The 20,893-nt window shown below is 36.7% G+C and overlaps 1 protein-coding gene across 23 annotated transcripts in view; it reads right to left on the bottom strand.

Annotated features, from left to right (window-relative positions):
* The window catches only part of Ptprd (protein tyrosine phosphatase receptor type D), a 2,287,128-nt gene that overhangs the window by 1,629,295 nt on the left and 636,940 nt on the right, over positions 1 to 20,893 (bottom strand). For all 23 annotated transcript variants that reach the window (XM_085839214.1, XM_085839210.1, XM_085839224.1 and 20 more), the window contains exon 4: positions 10,742 to 10,849. The gene's annotated coding sequence lies outside the window, so the exon portion shown is untranslated. The remainder of the gene's footprint in view (positions 1 to 10,741; positions 10,850 to 20,893) is intronic.

Raw genomic sequence — 20,893 nt, 5'->3', positions numbered from 1 at the left:
ACTTGGCACTAGCTGTTTCTGTTGCTGTTATTATGAGCTTCTTGAGACTATTTCATATATATATATATATATATATATTCATAAAACATAAATTTAAAGTTAAGTTAGAATAGTTTTTAATTCTACAAAAAGTACTTACATCATTGTCACTTATGTACACTGGCAATTATAGAGAATTTTCTTCCTCTAAGTTCCTTGTGCAGGAATATTTTAAAAGAAGCATTAAGTCATTGTTTACATGCACCTCATCTTTTTGAGCCATACTATTTCCTGCTACAAAGAGAACAACTGTCTCCTACCAAACAAGAGCCTAGAAGATCCCCTATTTGTCTTTATGCTATAGAAGCAGCCAGAGCCTGACAAATTACAGATGCTCACAGCCAACTATTGGACTGAGCACAGGGTCCCCAATGGAGGAGTTAAGAGAAAGAACTGAAAGAGCTGAAGGGGTTTTCAACCCAATAGGAAGAAAAATATCAACTAACCAGACCACCCAGAGCTCCCAGGGACGGAAAAATCAACCAAAGAGTACACATAGAGGGACCCATGGCTCCAGCCTCATATGTTGCAGAAGATGGCCTTTTGGGGCATCAATGGGAGGAGAGACCCTTGATCCTGTGAAGGCTCAATGTTCTTCTGTAGGGGAATGTCAGGGCATGTGGGTGGGGGATCAAGAAGCAGGGGGAGGAGGAATGGGATAGGAGGATTCTGGGGGTTGGGGGTGACCAGGAAAGGGAATAAAATTTCAAATGTAACTAAAGAAAATATCCAATAAAAAAAGAAAATTGAGGTCTATTCTTTGACAGAAATTAGAAAATTAACATGTGGTCTGCATACAAGAATATGGAGTCTACCGTTATGTTTCGCAAAGCATACTGCTTTCCAGGTTAAAGGTATGTTTTAAATAGAGCACATTATTTCTTTGCTTTCAGCCTTACTCAATGGATGAGATGTCCATTTTTCCTCCTGTTAGTGAAAGTATACATGTAATTTCAAAAGTTCAAATGTTTATACCTGTAATATCAATATATTTGACAGGAGGATAGTGAACAGCAATACTTTCATCTCTAGGAACTCGTATTTGCAGTTTCTATTATAGACTCCACATATACATGATTTTTGGTATGGATGGTGTTATTTCACTGATACGGGTTCCTAAAGTGATTTAACACACATCCTAAAATTTGATCACAAAGGTTTATATCATCATTTAGCCACTGTCTGATTACTATCTAAAAGTGTAAAACAATTGTTTTCAATACAATGTGAGCTAAAAGCACACTCTTATTGGGCTGAAATTTACAACTTCGGATAAGAAGAAACCTGCCTATATTGACTAGGAAGTCAATTGTGTTCTGACCTCAAATTCAACAGCAAGATCACAGGCATTAACTGCAGAGAGTCTGATATTTGAGGTCATTTATAATAGACCATATTGAAGATAGTCCTATATTACAGAAAAAAAAATCCGTGAAGTAAATCAGTTTACATTTTTGAAAATACTAATATCATTAATTTCATAGTAATGCTTTTAGAAAAATTCTTTACTTTTTGCAGCATTGAGCAGAAAAATATTGAAATAAGTAATGCTTTATCATTTACAAAATTTTCAGTTCCCAGCAGCCATATTCTTTAAAATAAATTCTCTTTATTCTTTTGTTGCTGTTTATAATCTGAGATTACTCCAAATCATCTTTAATATCCTGCCTTCTAATGTTACTGTCTTCAAAGAAATGTTTTGATAGCCATCTCTTTTATTGCTTTTGTCATTGTTTGTTATTTTCTACCAAATGAGTGTTTGCAAGAAGGCAATTTAAAACTGAACACCAAGCCCCAACCTCTTAGTTCAGTCTTAAACATCTCAATCTACTCCTAAAATGGATTTTCAATAAGGAAATATGTTAACTGTCAAGCCAAAATTAATTGATTGAAGTGGTAGTTGAAAACTGTTGGAGCACCATTTTTACTCTGTCTGGGAAAAGGACCTACCATACAGCTCAGGGTGGTCTGTAATTCTTGAGCTTGAGCATACTCAATACCAACAACGGAGTTTGGGATGCCATGCCCTGCTCTTATTGTGAACACAATTATTATTAGTTCTCTGAGAGTTTTGTAACCTTGTTTCATCATATTCAACCCACATACTCACGAGGAAGATATGCATACTCGTTCTTGACTTTTTAAATCATTTTTTTCCCCATCAAGACCAATTTGTTTTGCCGACATATTCTTTGATGTTTGGAGCATGGTTATTGGATGTTTGGAGCATAATTAATTTGTTAGGGACTACACTCTTAAAACTGTCTCTCCACCCAGCAGTTATCAATAGCCAATAAGTAGCTCCTATGTCTAGGGGTGATTTTCAAGACAAAGTTTGATCTAATTGCTGATGCTTGCTCTGGCTTGGGCTCACCCATCTTTGTGGATATTTTCACTACCAATGTGAGTTCACATGGGAAACTTCCCTGTAGTGGTCAGAAGATAGATATATTTCTTTTAGTAACCCATCACTTCTGGCACTTAGACTTTCTTGCCTCTCTTCTACCTACAATGATCCCTCAACCTAGGGAGAAGGCTGTGACATGTACATATTTCATTTATCGGTGAGGATTCTACAGGTTTTTATTTGCATCTCTTCCAAGTCTCTGTGTTAACCACAATCGCTGCAAATGGATGCTTCTCAGCTGAGGGCTGAGAGAGCAGTTGATTAAAGTACGTAGTAGTTTGAATGAGAATGACCTCCCATAGACTCATATATATGCATACTTTGTCATTAGAGAATGGTGTTACTTGATAGGGATTAGGAGTTATGGCCTTCTAGGAGTAGGCATGGCCTTGTAGGGGTATGTCATTTTGGGGTGGACTCTGGGGTTTCAAATGCTCCAGCCTAGCCCAGTGTCTCTCTGCCTGCTGTCTGTGGCTCTGGATATAGAACTCGCAGCTACTCTCCAGGATCATGTCTACCTTCATGCTGTATCTCATTCACAATGACAATGGTCTAAACCTCTGAACTGCAAGCAAGCCCCAGTTAAGTGTTTTACTTTATATGAGTTGTTGGGGTCATGATATCCCTTTGCAGTAATAGAACACTGACTAAAACGAAGTCAGTTGGAATCAGTATAAATAGTAATGGGTTTTCTTCTATGGCTTATAACCTGTCCAGTCACTGGTTATTAGCCTCAATGTTTTCCGGATAAGAATTTATTTTTTCTGGAGGGTAACGTAGTCAATCAGAAGTTGATTGTTTACTTCTCATGTGTTCATGCTTCTAAGGCACCAGTGATATATCTTGCCAGTCACTCATTACTGAAGCTTGTGGGTTTAATCACTGCTTATGATGGTTTTTGTTTTTGTTTTTTTTTTTTCTTTTCTCTTCCAGTACTGTGGACAGCACCTTCTATTGCTATGAAACATAGTCAATAGAGACAAAACTTTTGTGTAATAATTAAGCTTAATTTCTCTATGTTCTGTATTTCAAGTACATGCTGTCTTCAATAATAGGGTCACACCACAAGGTCTAGAGGACAACCAAGATCAACAGCAATTGCCTATGACATTTGAGGGTCTGTTGGAATTTATGGGTCAACAACTCCAAAAAAAATGTAATCCATTCCTGACTGTGGGCTTTTTATTTGTTAACCTCCAGAGTCTAATAAGTTCACTGTTACATTGTTACAGGGTAATTCCATTTTTAATTCTCTCTCTCATCTTTTTCTCTCCCCTCTTTACCCTGTCTCTTTGTGTGTAAAATATTGAAGAATTTGCATAGTTACTGAATTAATAGTGTGAAGACATTAGGACATTTGATAAAATAATTGAAAAAGGCGCTTTGTGAAATCAAAGTTCTGGCTTTTGTTCAAAAAGATAAAGCAAGTTGCTGAATATTCATGTTATATAACCTTTGTATGTTAATCTATACCTTATTCAGTATTATCCAATCATAAATTTGAATTTTTATTTATTTACTATAAATAAAAAAAGGCTTCCTATAAAATACTGAGATAAATTTTACTGCTTATAAAGGGTTCTAATTTATGAACCTAGTATTATTTGTTGTAGAAAATTAAGATGTTTTAATGCTGTAAGAGAAAGATTCTTCATTTTATCTTACTTGGTATGGCTTAGAAGTTGGTTTTGTTCATTCTGTGACATTAAATCCTACTGTGTCCTCCATGGATGCAATGATAAACATTATATACTCAATCATGTTAAAATATCAGACATTCCCACACTTATATAAATGTTGTATAAAATCATTCCTACTGGGCATTTTGGAAGGGTTCTGCCCAGTATATAAAGCACATGGATTATCAGAGGAGGACACATAAAAAAAATCAATAAAAAAATCTTAGAATGAAACTGAAGACACAACAACATACACATGCTGATCCTTTTTGCCTTGCCCTTTTATTACTTCCCTGCATTACAAATCCTGTCAATTCCTGTGCCCTTTATATTGAAGTCATTGCTGGGAGCCTACCATCTGCTTCATGGTCACTGTCAGGTCTCTAGCCCATACATCTACGCTATTTGATTCATTTCAAATTCAGCTTCCTTCCACCTCCTTCTTGGTTGTCTACCACATTTGTGTTTAACAAGCAAATAAACTGACGTGCAGTCTCTTTTTGTCTCTTAGCACATAAAACTATGATAGTTACTTGATAATGTGTATAGATAGCATATGATATACTATTAAGATCATTATATATGCTGTGTTTGCTACAGTGAGTGATAAATTACTTAAAACATTTCCTGATATCTATATTTTGCACAGATCCAGTGTAGGACAGTGAACTTAGTAGGAGTTAGTATATTCTTTGAAGTTATTAGGCTTTATTTCTAAGTACATGTGTACAAGTGTGCCTATGTAGGCATATTTGCATGGGAGGGCAAGAGTCTATCAAATCCAGAAGAGGGCATTGGAAACTTGGAGCTGAGTTACAGGTGATTATAACCCATAGGACAGGGGTGCTGGGATCCAAACCTTGGTCCTCTGTCAGAGCCTGAAGGGCTTTTATACCCTGAGCATATTTCCATGTCATAGCATGTTTTGGTATGTTTTGCTTGGTTCCATATCTTTAGTTAGAAAAATAAAAAGCCTCATTTAAATCAGTCTCATTCCATTCCCAGGTGACTTTCCAGCCACTTACATTGTCTTTACTTGAGTAAAGGACATGGGAAAACACACCTGAATTTTGGTTATTAGCAATCTAATTCACCATGATTCTATTACATGTTACATGGAAATCTATGGGTTTTAAATGTGAACTACTGATTGATCTTAATTTATTCTACAAGTATAGTCTTAAATGATTATTGACACCCACTGTGTGAAAAATATTTTGTAGCATCATGTGAATTTTTCAATAATTCAGGAAATATAATTCCAATGATAAAGTCTAGCATTGCTACAGTTTTTGGTAACAATAACTTTCACTGATACATGTGTAGTTCTTCTGAAATTTGAGATCATAAAGTCATGAATATGTGGCAGGAATTAACTTCTAGATCAATGAATCAATTCTGTCTTAAAGTTCTATGCCCTGATCTTCATATTACATGTGTTTTGTGAGTAGATATCATGAAAATGAACAGCTTTATGCCATTATACTTGGGTTTTCTCCAGCTATGAATTCCCTTCTCTAAGAGGAGAGGAATATTCCCTTTTCTAAGAGGAATCTTTGAAACTGGCTGAATTAATGGGTAGTAAAAGAGAGGAAACTTTCTCAACAAATATTTTTCTGAAGAGGCTTCACACCATCAGGAAAGAAAACAAAGTCATAAAATGCTATGAAAGAGAGAGAGAGAGAGAGAGAGAGAGAGAGAGAGAGAGAGAGAGAGAGAGAGAGAGAGAGAGAGAGAGAGAGAGAGAGCACAAAACAAAGACAAAGAGGGAAGCAAAACCAAGTGATTCCAGTGACTTCTAACATCGTTTGAATTGATAATAACTAATGTTTTTATAATTTTGAGGCAAGGTCTCATTATGTAGCCCTATTCAACTGTAACTTGCTATATAGACCAGAATTACCTTGAATTCTACCCTCCCAGTGCTGGGATTAAAAGTTTTTGCCACCATTTTTAATTTTGCTTAGTGATGGTAAAACTTATCTCACATAAAAAGCATAATGAGTAAAATAATTTAGGCTCAAATTCAGTAGCCTTGTGCTTTGGAGATGGCTCAGTTTCCGAGTATTTCTCTTTGTACAGAGGACCCAAGTTCAGCTTTTGGCACCCACATCAGTTGGCATAACTACCTGTAATTGCATCTGCAGGGAAATCTGATGCCTTAGTGGAGACACACACACACACACACACACACACACATACACACACAACATGCACACATGCATGCACACACAAGCTTATGCACATAATGCATGTACATATGCACAAATGCATGCACTAAAAACAAATCTTTAAAACAACTGAAATTGATTTAGTAGATGCTCCTTTTCAAGCTCAATCAGGATCACATATCTACATATTTTTTAAATTTACAAAAATAAATTTCTGCAAGCCATTTTTCTTCTTGAAACTTTATTCTTTGACTGCATATTAAATATAATAAATATCTTTGCCTAAAATGCATAATAGTTAAAATTTTGTATAAAGTTTTGTTTTGTTTTGACTTTAAGAAATATTAGTTGATTCTGATAGCAAGACAATACAAAGCTTATGAGCAAGTTAGTATTCAGAGGCCCAAAGGGACTGGCGAGACCAGAGTTTTGAACTTTCTACATGGCTCAAGAACAAGTACTTGAGGTCAATTCACAGCTACATTGGTATTCCACAATTTAAATATACTGCATTTATTTGTTCTACTATTCTTCTAATTTCTGCTATGAATTGTTGGTTTTTATCTTTTATGGAGATATATAGATAAGCACATAATTTATCCTTATGGTAGGTGGTTTGAAAATGATATAAAAAGAAGTAACAAAACTATCAATATACTTGCTCACGAATTTAGCTCTATGTGTATTGAGGACAAGATGGTATGCCCTATCTGGGAAGATCGTCTTTCACTTTCTTCTCTGTGCTTTTCCATACTTAATTACAAAAAGAGCAAAAGTATGCTGTTGCTAAAGATGATTTGATGAGGATTAACTTTAATTATGATGAAATTTGAATGAAAAGGTGTGTAAAAGTGTGCAAGGAATATGGTCTAACTGTATCTCTTTGTTGAAGTGATGGAGGGAGGAGGAAAAATGACTAAGTGATAGAGGAAGGAATAGGAAAGGAAAGGTTATCGATTATTTTGTAATTGTAAATATTTCTTTTTTTCTGAAAAGTTTAAGTAGAAATAAATGTATGAGCATGGGCTATTTGTATCTCTTCAGAGGCAGACAGTGGGGAGTGTGTTAGTTGATACTAAATTTTAGCCTAGATATCTTTTGTGTTCTTTGAATTCAGGGTAATATGGGTCAGAATTTTTATAGGGCACTCAAATTTGATGGACAGTTCCAAAGTTCGAAGACCTCATCAATAGAAACATAGGTATCTGGGAAAGCTAACTATCAGTGCTTTAAAAATTGTCACTATATAATAAAAATAAGTGTAAAATTTATATGCACCACAAAATGACATAAAAAGAATAACATAAAAACATATCAGCCCCTCCCCCCCAAAAAAGTAAATTTCAGAGATTTGATAAGCAACATATTCAATCCTATGATTATTTATACAATGATAATTTTCTTAATTATCATTATCCATCAATATCTGTCTTATAAATATCACACTGTAATATTTATGCCACATATAAATGAATGTTGAAATATGGTGATGCAATATTATGAAAACATATCATATGCTAAACACTGGAACTTTTACTGGACCTCAGAGACATATAATATGTCATAAGGTCACTTGTACCTTAAGACTGCTATCTTATTGTTCACTCAGCCTGTTTGTTTGAGTAGCCTTTGAGAGGACTATGTAAAAATCAGCCTTAAATGCATTGAATTTCCCATGTAATAAACTCTTACAACTTAAGATAAAGCATAGCTATAACCTTAAGTTATGTTCTCTTCCATGTTCTTGTCCCAATAATAATGCATGTGTGTTTTGATAATAATTTTCTGAAAATAACAAATGGAGGAAACCTGACAAAATGAACTTCCAACACAAATAGTCAATGCAATGTACAGATTTGCTTGATAAACAGGGGTACTTGACTACTGTGTTATCTGGGTCAGGTGGAGTCATTGACTGAATCCCTTGTAAAACTCTCGTAAATATTTAGGGAAAGTAAGTCATTCCTTTGCCATGTGATATTTTCTTGGTTACTTAATAAATACAGAGTTAAAGTCCTTTGTTAGCGACAGAAACACTCAAAAGGCATATTAGACAAAGTTACAGACATACAGGAATAGACTCAAAAGAGAGCTAAGGCCAGGATTCTGACTCATACAACAGACAGACATGGAAATGGAAGACAGAAAAGTGGAAGTAGAAAATTCAAATCTGGCCTATACCAACACATTAATGGTGATTCTGAATTGATTATTAATATATATAAACTGACAGCATTTTAATACCTTGTGTGAAATTGGTAAAATGTTTAACCTATTATGTGAGAAATATTATTATTTATATTATGTGAGAAATATTCACATTTCACATAACAGGTATCCTAATTTTTCCTTATGTATAAGATTCAGACATAGTGGTTATTAAAAAATATAGACTAGAATACAGAAACAATATATGCATATGGATTTTATATACATATACTTTATACAAATGTAAAACATATTAATATTTTATATATACTTTATATAAATGTAAAACATATACTAATATTGACATTTATGTAACAGGTATCAATTATTCTATAAGTTCCCACAAAAATGTACAATGTATTTGAGCATAATGTAGGTATTACCCACATTCTGGCCATTATTTGTAGAATTTATATAGTAACTAGAGAGCAACTCTTGTCATCACTCGAAAAAGAGGATTCTTTTCCTTATTACAAAATAGCATGTGAGCCAGGCGTGGTAGCCTTTAATCCCAGCACTCAGGAGGCAGAGGCAGGCAGATTTCTGATTTCGAGGCCAGCCTGGTCTACAAAGTGAGTTACAGGACAGCCAGGGTTATACAGAGAAACCCAGGAGACCAATAAATAAATAAATAAATAAATAAATAAATAAATAAATGAATAAATAAATAAATGAATAAATAAATAACATGTGAATGTACCTTGATTTCATACATAATAAGCCATTTTACTGTAATATTTGGAAATCCTTTTAGTGACTCTGGGAAATAAAGTTATTCTTTTTGTTGCATTTCCTTCACACAATCCTATTGTTTCCTTATGTATAAGATTCAGACTTAGTGATTATTAAAAAATATAGACTAGAATACAGAAGCTTAATCAATATATGCATATGGATTATACACACACACATATGTATATATATATATATATATATGGCATTAAAATCTTAAGAAGATTTTATAATGAGGACTTCATTGCAACTCTTCTTTTTTTATACACAGAAAAATATTAAAATCCTCATCTTTCTCATTTATAAATATGACTGCTTTTTATTATTTTAGAAGTATGGTGCTTTTGAAACAATTTCTAATAGTTAAATAGATTTTCACTATTGAAAAATACCCTGTTATAAGTTCTATATGAACATACTTGAAATGTTCATAATTTTCAATGCCATTAAAACAGATTGTAAGAAACATTCTATTGTTTAAATCTTTTTAGACATTACTAATTATTGCATTACATTAAATCACTACATATAGAATTGCTATGTCAAAAGCCAGAGCCATTAAGATACTTGATATACAGTCCAAATGCTTATTGTGTGCTTTCTATCTTTTCATAGCCCTGCCCATAGAATACCTGATTCTTTTAATTTCTTTTTTGTTTGTCCTTGAACCTGCTTAAAGAAGAGAATCAAAGGGAATTACACACAAAATTTAAAAAAAAGAAGACTGCTCTGCAGGTTTAGCAAAATATAAAAATGATTGTAACTTAGTTGTTAATATCCATGTTTTCTTTTGGACTCAATAGTCTATGACTCTAGCCAATGACAATTTCATGCTGATGCTTTTCTATAGCCATATATTTTAGTAAAGGAAATCATGGTTAAATGTGTTAGAGATTGAGACTTTTCTAGTTTTGAAATCAGAAATAAGGGAGTCTTTTGGGTCATTGAGCAGTTTGCCAGTCTGAATTGTCTACTCTGTAACTTATAAAACTTGAGGTTGTCTCTGGGGTAGGTCAGCTTTTTGGCATCTGTGTTTTAAGAGTTGGTTTGGTACAAGGAAACACTGTTGGAATTTGCCCCTCCTATCCTCAGGTATGTAATCACAACCTTTTCTTGGAGCTTGCTAGGGGAAAATAATTTAATGTAGGATATACATTAATGTTCTATTGTACTATGTAATTTTATGTACTCAAGAAGTAGTTTAATTAGAATACCAGCTTTGGGTGCTGATGGTGGGGAATGGATTCCTCAGGTATGTTGACCCTTGTCTAAAAATTAAATCTATGCATTGCTATAAATTCTGCCATTTACAGTTGTGTGGGAGAAGTATGCATTGATTTTAGAGACATAATAGAATTTCAAAATCATAATTCTTTTTAAACACAAAATATTCCAGTATTTAAAAAGCACATGTGAAGCTTCAGTATGAGTTTTGTAGGATAAGGATGGCAGAGATGCGACAAAAAATGATGGAGAAGTGGCCTTGTTGGACACACTCAACTCACCTGGAGCCAAAGCTAATCTTGTCCATCAACATTGGGGCCAGCATACTGACAGCCAGGCACTGCCACTCAGGTTTCACAGGCCAAGAACTGCTTGCCTTCTATGTCAAGCTGGAACAGAATATAATATCAGACATCTATTTCCTTTCAAACTTAATAAAATAAAATACCCATTTTATTATATTTTCAGTCATATGAAACATCCAGTTATCAGAATATTCAACACAAAGGGAACAGTAAACTCTTGATCTGTAATTTATACCTCAATGGATAACACTGCACCTGTGTCAGTCAAAGGACCATCTATAGTTTATCTTCTATAAAGCAGTTCTTGTAAAAGCTTATTACTTCAGTGCAATCATTTATATCCATTTGGTTTAAGTAAATGATATGCTAACTTAAACAGTCATTTTATATGCATTGTCATTAAAGACTATAAATCCAAATAAACTTTAAACCCCCAAAGAAGCAAATTTTAAAACGTCATTTATGAATAAATCTGCTATGAACACAGCTGAGCAAGTGCCATTGTGGTGTAGTAGGCCATCTTTTGTCTAGGACTGGTATAGCTAGATCTTGAAATAGAACCATTCCCAAGTTTCTGAGAAACCACCAAATTAATTTCCAAAGTGGTTGTACACATTTACAATCCCACCAGAAATAGAATAGTGTTTTCCCTTCATCCACATCCTTGCCATCATGAGGTATCATTTCAGTTTTTGATCTTGGCCACTCTAATAGGTGTAAGATGGAATCTCGGGTTATTTTGATTGGCATTTCCCTGATGACTAATACTGGTGTACATTTGTTTAAGTGCTTTTCACCCATTCCAGATTCCTCTATTGAGAATTCTCTGTTTAGCTCTGTACCACAATTTTTAATTGGATTATTTGGCTTGGTCGTGTCAAATTTCTTGAATTATTTATACACTTTGGATATTAGTCTTGTGTCAGATGTAGGGCTGGCGAATATCTTTTCTCATTCTGTAGGGTGCAGTTTTGTCCTTTTGATGGTGCCTTAGCCTTGCAAAAACTTCTGTTTCATGAGGTCCCATTTATTAATTGCTGATCTTAGTGTCTGCACTGGAAACAACCTATATGTCCATCAACTGAAGAAGGGATAGAGAAAATGTGGTGCATCTACACATTGGAATACTATACAGCTATTAAAAACAAGGATATCATGAAATTTGCAGGAAAATGGGTAGAATCAGAAAATATCATCCTGAGTGAGATAATACAGACCCAAAAGGACATGCATCGTATGTACTAACTTATAGTGGACGTTAGTCATAAAATACAGAATAACCATGCTACAGGTCAGAGACCCAAAGAAACTATGTAAGAAGGAGGATCAAAGAGAGTTTGCAAGAGTCTCACTTAGAAGGAGAAACCAAATAGTCATAGGAGGTGGATGGAGAAATGGAAGAGGGTAGAAGAGGGGGTGAATAGAGTAATAAAGATGGGGATGAGGTGTGAGGAGAGCAGGAGTGGGAGAGAACTGGGAGGGAGATTAGAAATCAGTAGAGATCATCTCTTAGACAATCTGATGACCTGCGACTAGTGAGCCTCTATGGAGTCCATAGTGGTGACCCTAATTGAAACTTCTATCAGCTATGTGTATATGGAGGGTATGGGATCTCCACATAGGGGATATGGAGGATATGGAGTCTTCAGTTCAGGGATATGGAAACTGAAGTTGGGACTTCCAATGGTGGGAGGTGAACATCGATCCAACCACAACACCTTCTACCCAAATTTTGACATGTCCAAAAGATACACAGTGTCTTAGTCAGGGTTTCTATTCCTGCACAAACATCATGACCAAGAAGCAAGTTGGGGAGAAAAGGGTTTATTCAGCTTACACTTCCATACTGCTGCTCATCACCAAAGGAAGTCAGGACTGGAACTCAAGCAGGTCAGGAAGCAGGAGCTGATGCAAAGGCCATGGAGGGATGTTCTTTACTGGCTTGCTTCCCCTAGCTTGCTCAGCATGCTCTCTTATAGAACCAAGACTACTAGCCCAGAGATGGCACCAACCACAAGGGGACCTCCCCCTTGATCACTAATTGAGAAAATGCCTTATAGCTGCATCTCATGGAGGCATTTCCCCAACTGAAGCTCCTTTCTCTGTGATAACTCCAGCCAGTGTCAAGTTGACACAAAATTAGCCAGTACACACAGTTATAGTACAGACTAAGGGAATGGTCAACCAATAACTGACCCAACTTGAGACCAATGCCAGAGGAGCAAGCCAATCCCTGACATTAATGATACTCTGTTATGCTTGCAAACAGAAGCTTAGCATTTCTTTCTCCTGAGAGGCTTCATCCAGCAGCAAATGGAAATAGATGCACAGACCCACAGCCAAGCATCATGTAGTGCTCAGCAAGTCCTGTGGAAGAGTAGGGCCCAGAATTGAGCCAACCAGAGGGGTCAAGAACACCACAAGAAGACCTACAGAGTCAACTAAACTGTTCCATGTAGGCTTAACTGGACTGAGCCACCAGCCAAGGTGCTTTGCCCCCTGCACATTTGGAGGGGATGTTCAGCTTGGTTTTCCAGTAAAAATGCAATAAAAGCAAGCTCTGTCTGATTCTGTTGTCTGTCATTAGGTCCCCTTCCCCTATATGGACTGTCAGTATAGGCTTCAGTGAGAGAGGATGTACTTAGGACTCATGGGACTGGATGTGCCAGGGCAAGCTGGAGCCCAAGAGCCTTTCCTCTTTTCTGAGGGGAAGGGGAGAAGTGGGCAGATTTTTAAGGTGAGACTGCGAGGGAGACTGCAATCCGGATGTAAAGTGAATAAGTAAATAAATAAATAAATAAATAAATAAATAAATGAAAAATAGTATTTAAAATTTAATGGGACTGAATATTAATAGTACTTAAGCTATCCTAATACAATTCCTATAGCATTATGTTTGTCCTACCACATGAGAGATACTGAGGAGACAATTATCTCATCAAATGATGCAGGGTGTCACTGCTGTGGAACTTGTGAAGACCACAAAAGTTATCAGTGTGGACAAACCTTTAGGCTGGGCTGCCTGTGGGAGTGAGGTGTGAGCAATCTCCCTCTCAGCACTATGAAACCTACGGAACAAGCACTGAGTTCCGGTGCACTCATGACTTCAAAGAGAGGAACACTGAACTCACTGAAGAGAAGGCATGGGGTGGTCCACAGCGTGTTCTCTCTCTCTCTCTCTCTCTCTCTCTCTCTCTCTCTCTCTCTCTCTCTCTCTCTCTCTCTCATCTTTACCTAATTCTTCCTTTTGACTCTGATTGAGTCATAGGGGCTTTGTGATACTTGCTGATATTTTAGATATTCTTTATCTTCCAACAGGTTAAAATCCACTCTTGCTTGATCCACTTAACATTTATCACTTGCTGATCTACTGGGCACTAATTAGCTGTTGGCATCACCACCTGATTCTGGTACTAGCTTTGGTAACAAAATAATGTGACTCCATACCCTGTATATCTCAACATCTATCCCTACCCCAAACACTGCCTTCCAGTATCCACCTAGGGCTTGCACATTTCGTATCACCCGATATTGCTCATATAATAGGTACTTTATCTTTTTGTTTTGTTTTTGGTGAGGTGTGATGTCGTTAGGAAAGAACCACTTGTGTTACGAAACGTCACTTCAAAATTGACTGCTGTTCTACTCTTCTAGCTCTCTTGTATTATTCGGAGAATTTATTATTATTATTATTATTATTATTATTATTATGGAACCTTTTCTTATCCCTTGGGCTTTTTTCTGTTCTTGTGTTCATCAGTTCTCACTGAGACAATAACAGTAACTTTGATGCAGTGATTCAGTCCTATCTAAAGGCAGAATGGACTTCCAAATTAGGATAATTTAACGAAGCTATTAAAGAACCTATTTATACAAATATGGCTGTATTCAGGAAATTGCCCCTGCAGTATGGTAGATTTACCCTGCCCAGGCTCTATCCTGTAGCAAGAGAGGAGTTACTATTATTCTAGAATATCACAATAATGTCTAATGTCTATAGAGACCTGTCGTAATGGAGCAATGGTCTTTCATATAGGGTCACAGGTAGTACACACTGACAGGGCACATGGAAACCTGAGCATGAAACACATTCTTGCCCCTTCCATCAAGTTTTCCATGAGGCAAGCACACTGAAAGCCCAAGTACCAAGGAGGTTTGGAGGTTGCTCATGAGGTTTAGATGAAATTTTTTTAGCTCTCTAAATCACCACCTGTATAATAGGAAACACATGCTTCATACCTTTCTTAGGTTAAACATCAGAGTACCTTAAAGCACGCACTATTAACAGTTTCACTACATTAGTGCTAATGGCAGGGTTGCCCCCACTATAATGTCTCCCGTAAGCTACACATTTTCAAACCTGCATATCCAAGAGTTTTCCTTCTGCTTAGAATGATTCATCTGCTGTCACCTCTAATATACTTTCCTGGAGAGCTCATACTTTATAGCAATAAAGTAATAATGTACTAGTTGCTTGTCTCATTCTCTTGACAAGATACCTAAGGAAGGAAGGTTTCTCTGGGCTCTGCAGTGCCACAGCCACATCACAGCACATCTGTTCAGTCCAATTCCAGAAGTCCTCATAGTCCTTAACAGTTCAAGGACTCTTTAAATGTCCAAATCTCATCTGAGACTCAAAGAAATTCCTTGACTGTACAAATTAAAAAGTTATATAATTCCAACACACAACGGTGCAGACTAAGCATTGCCTATCCACAATAGAGAGGTGGGGTAGAGCAAAGAGAAACTAGATCAAAGCAATATCCATACTCAGCAGGGAAAATACCAAATTCTGAAAATCCATATCGCACATCTGGAATTCATGATAGAATCATCTGGGCTCCAAAGGACTTAAGTAGCCTTCTAGCTAAGCTGTCTGTAGCACATTTTACTTAATTCCTGGGTCAATCCCACCGGTTTCAACATCATGGGTCTCCATGGCAACCTAGGAACATCTGAAAACAACGTTTGCATGGACTCCAAACGCTGCCACTCACTGTCTGGCTTCAGCTTCCTGGGTTAACCTCTGTATAATTACCTGTTCAGTGACAATGTTTGTTTAGTCTCTCTCATTTCTCATTAATTTGTATTTTCACCAGATGGAGTGTTGGGTGGGTAGTGTCTTGCAAACCACAAGCATTCTCTTCAACAAGCACTAAACTACTTAAAAATTACAGATGTTTTTATGTCTTCATTCTCCTTAATTTAAAGTGTGTATATTTGCTCACCACAGTTTCTTTACAAAACCATAGTTTCTTATCTTTTTCTGTTCATTTTGCACCCACAACTGCAGATATGGATGAGAGCAGTAAGCTTAATACCATGATATTTTGGAAATTTTTCCATCAATAAAATTAATTCATTTGTTTTATATGTAGGCTCACTCAAACTCTTAAGACATGGGCAGGACACACTAAGCCCCTGGCTTGGGTATCACACAAATAGTTCCTAGCTTAGGTTGGGATAGAGTCTCGGCCAGGTCTCCACTATCCACATTTTTGTAATCATAATATTCCATCCTCATGGCCTAGTAAGCCCTGCTAACACCATTGTAAGGTGTTTTTTAGCTGAAGGTTCCAATGAGTGTCTTTTCTGATTCTTTATAGTTGTGCAGACTCCCCTGAGGCTGAAAGTTAGTATCCTTCAGAGAGGCTCCTTAAGCCAGAAATTAAAAAAAAAAAAAAAAGAAAGAAAGAAAGCTTATGGAGGTTCATGAGACTGACCTAATTTATAAGGACACCTCCTTCCTGGAGTAAACAATAAAGGCTGCTGAAAGTCATTACCAGACAAGCAGAGCTGGTGCGCAGACCCTGAGACTAGCAGAGCTAGAAAGGGCTTACTTAGAAGGAACACTTCATCCTGCTGAGCTGCCTGCAGGCCCAGCATTGTGCTCCAAGTTCCCAGCTTTTGTGAGCTGTCACCACTGCTTGGTGGGTGCTTGCTAGTGGTGCTGGTGGTTGTAATGGTGAAAAGGGGCTTTGGTGATGCAGTCCCTGAATTATTTCTGCTCCTGTTAGGAGTTGAACTTTGGTGGTTTCTGATCTTGTCCTGTTCTGGGCTCCCTGTCTAGGATAAGTGGGCGTATAGATTGTTTCTATAAGAAACATCAAGCTTACAAGGGCAACACAGTTGTGAGACCATTTTTTCACTATTATGTTTTTGTATTATTGTTTGCCTTGTTGCTGGAAAAAAATATGTGTCAAAGTAGTTTAAGGAAGAGAATGTTTGGGCTCACCACTTGGGCTCTAAGTGCCTCATGATTAGGGAGTTTAAATGGCAAAACTTGGAGGCAGCTTCCAGAGAGCGTTGCATATTCCTTTTCAGCCAGCTTTATCCCCTGTATCCAACCAGGGTCTTCCTACCTGAAACAAACTAATCCAGGTAAACTTTCATAGCCATGACCAGAGGTTTGTCTCCTTGTGAATCTAGAGCCTCCCATGATGCCATTAGCAGTTTCAGATAGGAAGGTTATCCTTAGGTAGTAAGGAAAGCTGTTTTTTTTTTTTTTTTTCCTTCTTTATTTGTTCTCCAGGTGACACAGAACATTGTATAGATCCCTGAGAAGCAGACAGCATTGTTAACAAGTGTGTACCCTCAGGACCACTGTGAGCTTCTCAGAAGATATATCCTATGTCTACCTCGCAAATGCTGGTATTATAGGTATAGGCCACCACTCTCTGTTTATATGGTGCTGTTGTCCAAACCCAGGGATTTCTATACAGGAGACAAGTCCATAGCTGTTCTGAGCACCAAAGAACACTTGCATCCACCTAATGTGTTCCTGAAAATAGTTAAAAGTAATTAAAAATTGAATTTAAAACACCTTTTTAATGGATAAACAAAAGGTCTCCTCTAATATTTGTTAAAAATACAAATTCTGCTATGTGGCTAGATAATGACTTTCCATGATCTATAATTTTAAGTTACATAGAATGACATATAGGGGCAAATGTCACTCCTACCCTTGCCTACAAACTTACATTTTCCACCTTTCAAACAACCACACCACACTATCTGTGTTTACTTAGAACTTTTCTTAAGAGAATACAAACACACAAACATATACACATTGAGAGAGAGAGAGAGAGAGAGAGAGAGAGAATGCACAAAAAAACAAACACAGGCACAAGCTCACATTCCTGCCTCAGTCCCTCAGTCTCCTAAAAGTTTCATGCTTTTTTCATGGAGCTTTTTATTTTACTAAATGTTATTTGAAATATTTCTCAATAAATAAAAAACATCTTCTTTATCTTTTGTTCTTATATAACCAGGAGCTCTTTAATTCCCTTGCAATTGATTTTGATATTAAACAAGTGATAAATTTGGATGAGTGTAGCTTTCTGTGGAGTGAACATGTAGAAGAATTCCTGTAAGTGTGTGTGGGGACATCAAAGATCTATATGTATCTATCTATCTATCTATATATGCAATTATTAATATGGTTAGAGTCAGATTTTTCCCTTAAGAATTAAATCAATTTGTTCTTCTTCTGGCAATTTATCATACTGCTAAATATGATAGGTGAAAATTATGTCTCAGAACGATTTTAATTAACATTTAAATATATGACAGAAGTTGAGTATCATATTTTAACGGATATTAGTGTACATTTTCCATAAAATATCTGTGAGTATCTTCGCAACAGTTATTCTAATTTCAACTCGAAGGATGTTTTTCCTTCTTTTTTTTCCCCTACATGAAGCAAAGCCATTAACTACATCAGCAAAAATATTTCTTGGTGTTTGAGTTTTGAAAGCCTTTGTTGCAAACCTGTGATGGAAAGCACCATATCGTACGGAGGTCCCACAGTGCCCTCTAGTGGTCACACGTTCAATTGCGCCTTTCCTGCGTCGATATTCAGGGCAAACAATCGGAAGGTAGAATAAAGGAGTCTTCCCTAGGTTTTAAGTCTACTCAGCATCCCTTGGTCCAGGGATGATAAGAAAATGCAATCGAAGTTAAGCATTAGATAAAACATTAGCACTACTGTAACACCAAAGGGCCAAATTACAGTCTGCAAATGTTGGGCATCCTGTTCAGTTTTATTTTCTTTCTTGTTACTTTAAACAAAGTAGATTTGAGATATTTAATCAACAGGCTGCAGTGTTTAATTACATTAGAGGATGCAAAAATTAAATGAGAACATAAATTACATCTATGAAATATAGCATAATTGGAAGGAGAGAATAAATAGGCATAAGATTATGAGAAAGCACTGAAGGATGATGGTGCTTGCGGATTTGGGACTTAGGTAATCTCTTAGGCCACATGAATAACATTTTATGCAAATGTGCATAGACAAATTTTATTCGTGTCCTTCTTTGGACAATGTGGAACTGTGTGTGTCCAGAATGGAGGACTATATGCTGATTTTGTATGTATGTTGTTTATGTAGGTGTATCGATGTATAACAATTTCCTCTGAGACTGAAACACTGCATCATAAGGCGCAGTTTCTTAAGCAAGAAGGTGAACAACTCAGAGTGGCTTTAGGAAGTCCTGAAAATGACTGGATTCACTAGGCCACTCCTTGTCAAGTGTTAACAATAAAATCCAAGAGTCCCTCTAAGATAAAAGGAAACAGGGCTACAAAGACTACCCTTAGAGGCAAAAAGCTACAAAGAAAACACTGCTGCCTTGAAGAAGCAGAATCCAGCTGAGCTGCCTGTAAGACAAATTGAGTTGCATGGAAGGGACATGTTCCAACCTGTTGATCTACCTGTAGCCTGAGTGAGCTTTGTAAACTGTCACCCATGGTGGGGTAGGCTTTGCTGAAGCAGCCATCTTTGTAAGTAATCTCCTCCCCCCATATTTCAGTAATAACCCTGATCTTGCTTAAGGTTCAAGTTGGATGTTGGTAGTCACAGTATTTTTGTCTGTTATGGCTTCCTGTTTTAGCATGAGTAGACATGTATATTGCATCTCTGCAGGAAAAGTCTTGTCACAAAACATATGTGTGCCGACTCATGTGTGCGACAGTAGAGGACAGAAATAAAGATCTGGTGTCTTTCCTGATATCTCTCTACTTTATTATTTTTAGAAAGGGTCTTCCTAAACATTGAGATCCTGGAACAATCTAAAATTCGTGGCCAGTACTCAAGTCCCAGCCTCCTTAGATCTGGAATTACAAGTTTTTAAAGTGGTCGTGGGGACCTAATGTCAGGTCCTTGGATTCCTGTGAAAAGCAAAAAAATGAACCACACTGATCATTAGACTCTGAAGCAGTATGGTACTCAAAGCAACAAAGGATGAAGTGACACGTCAGCAAAAAGGACACTGCTTCCTTTAGGAACTGGAGGCATTGGTTTTGATTGCAAATGACAATGAAAGTTGATGGGATATTGGAGTAGAAAACTCACAGGACAGTCTCGATTGATGTGATGAGGCAAGATGAAGGTGACAAAAATGAAAAACAAAGAAATATTGGAAAATTCCACCGCAAGGATATAAATTAACTACGTGAACAGGACTTGGTACACAACAGAAGCATTGCACACTAGACCATGCTTTGAACAAACTCAAACTGGAGCCTCAGAAATAAGGGGTAAAGCATGGGTCTGTTGCTAAGTATATGGAAACAGAGTGAGCACATTTATGGAATAATTAAGCCAGGGGCAGCTAGGGATGGGGATTAAGATCCATTGTAAACTTGTCAGTTTCAAGATGTTTATTTTACTTTACGTATAGACAGCAGAGAAGTAGATGCAGAAATACAAAATTCAGGGAAAAAATATGTCTAGAACCGCACCTTTGGAAATCAGTAGGACAAAAAAAAAAAAAAATGCTATCAGCAAGGTAGGAAATACAACTATGAAAGAGAGCCTAAGGACTAAAGCCCTGTGTGTGACATCATTGGATTTGAGAACAGGAAGATAAAATAAGCAAATGAGAATAAAATAGACCTGCTTTCTGTGTTTAGGTAATTTATAGAATGTGGTTCCAAAGCCATGTAGAACACTCGGCTAAGACCAGAGCCCCTGCTCTGTTAACCGCTACAGTAAATAACATTCAAGGAGGTCAGTTATGACATGCTGTGTTCACCGTGTAGAAAACATACTGACACACTCAGATGACTTAATGTTTTGATATAGGGAGATGCTGGACTGAAGCATCAAGAAATTCTAGGATA

Source organism: Mus caroli, unplaced genomic scaffold (genome assembly GCF_978045245.1).
Source record: "Mus caroli unplaced genomic scaffold, Mus_caroli_1 scaffold_6, whole genome shotgun sequence".
Lineage (NCBI taxonomy): Eukaryota > Metazoa > Chordata > Mammalia > Rodentia > Muridae > Mus > Mus caroli.
Note: the sequence above shows the minus strand (reverse complement) of the source record. Positions and strands in the feature narration are given on the sequence as shown.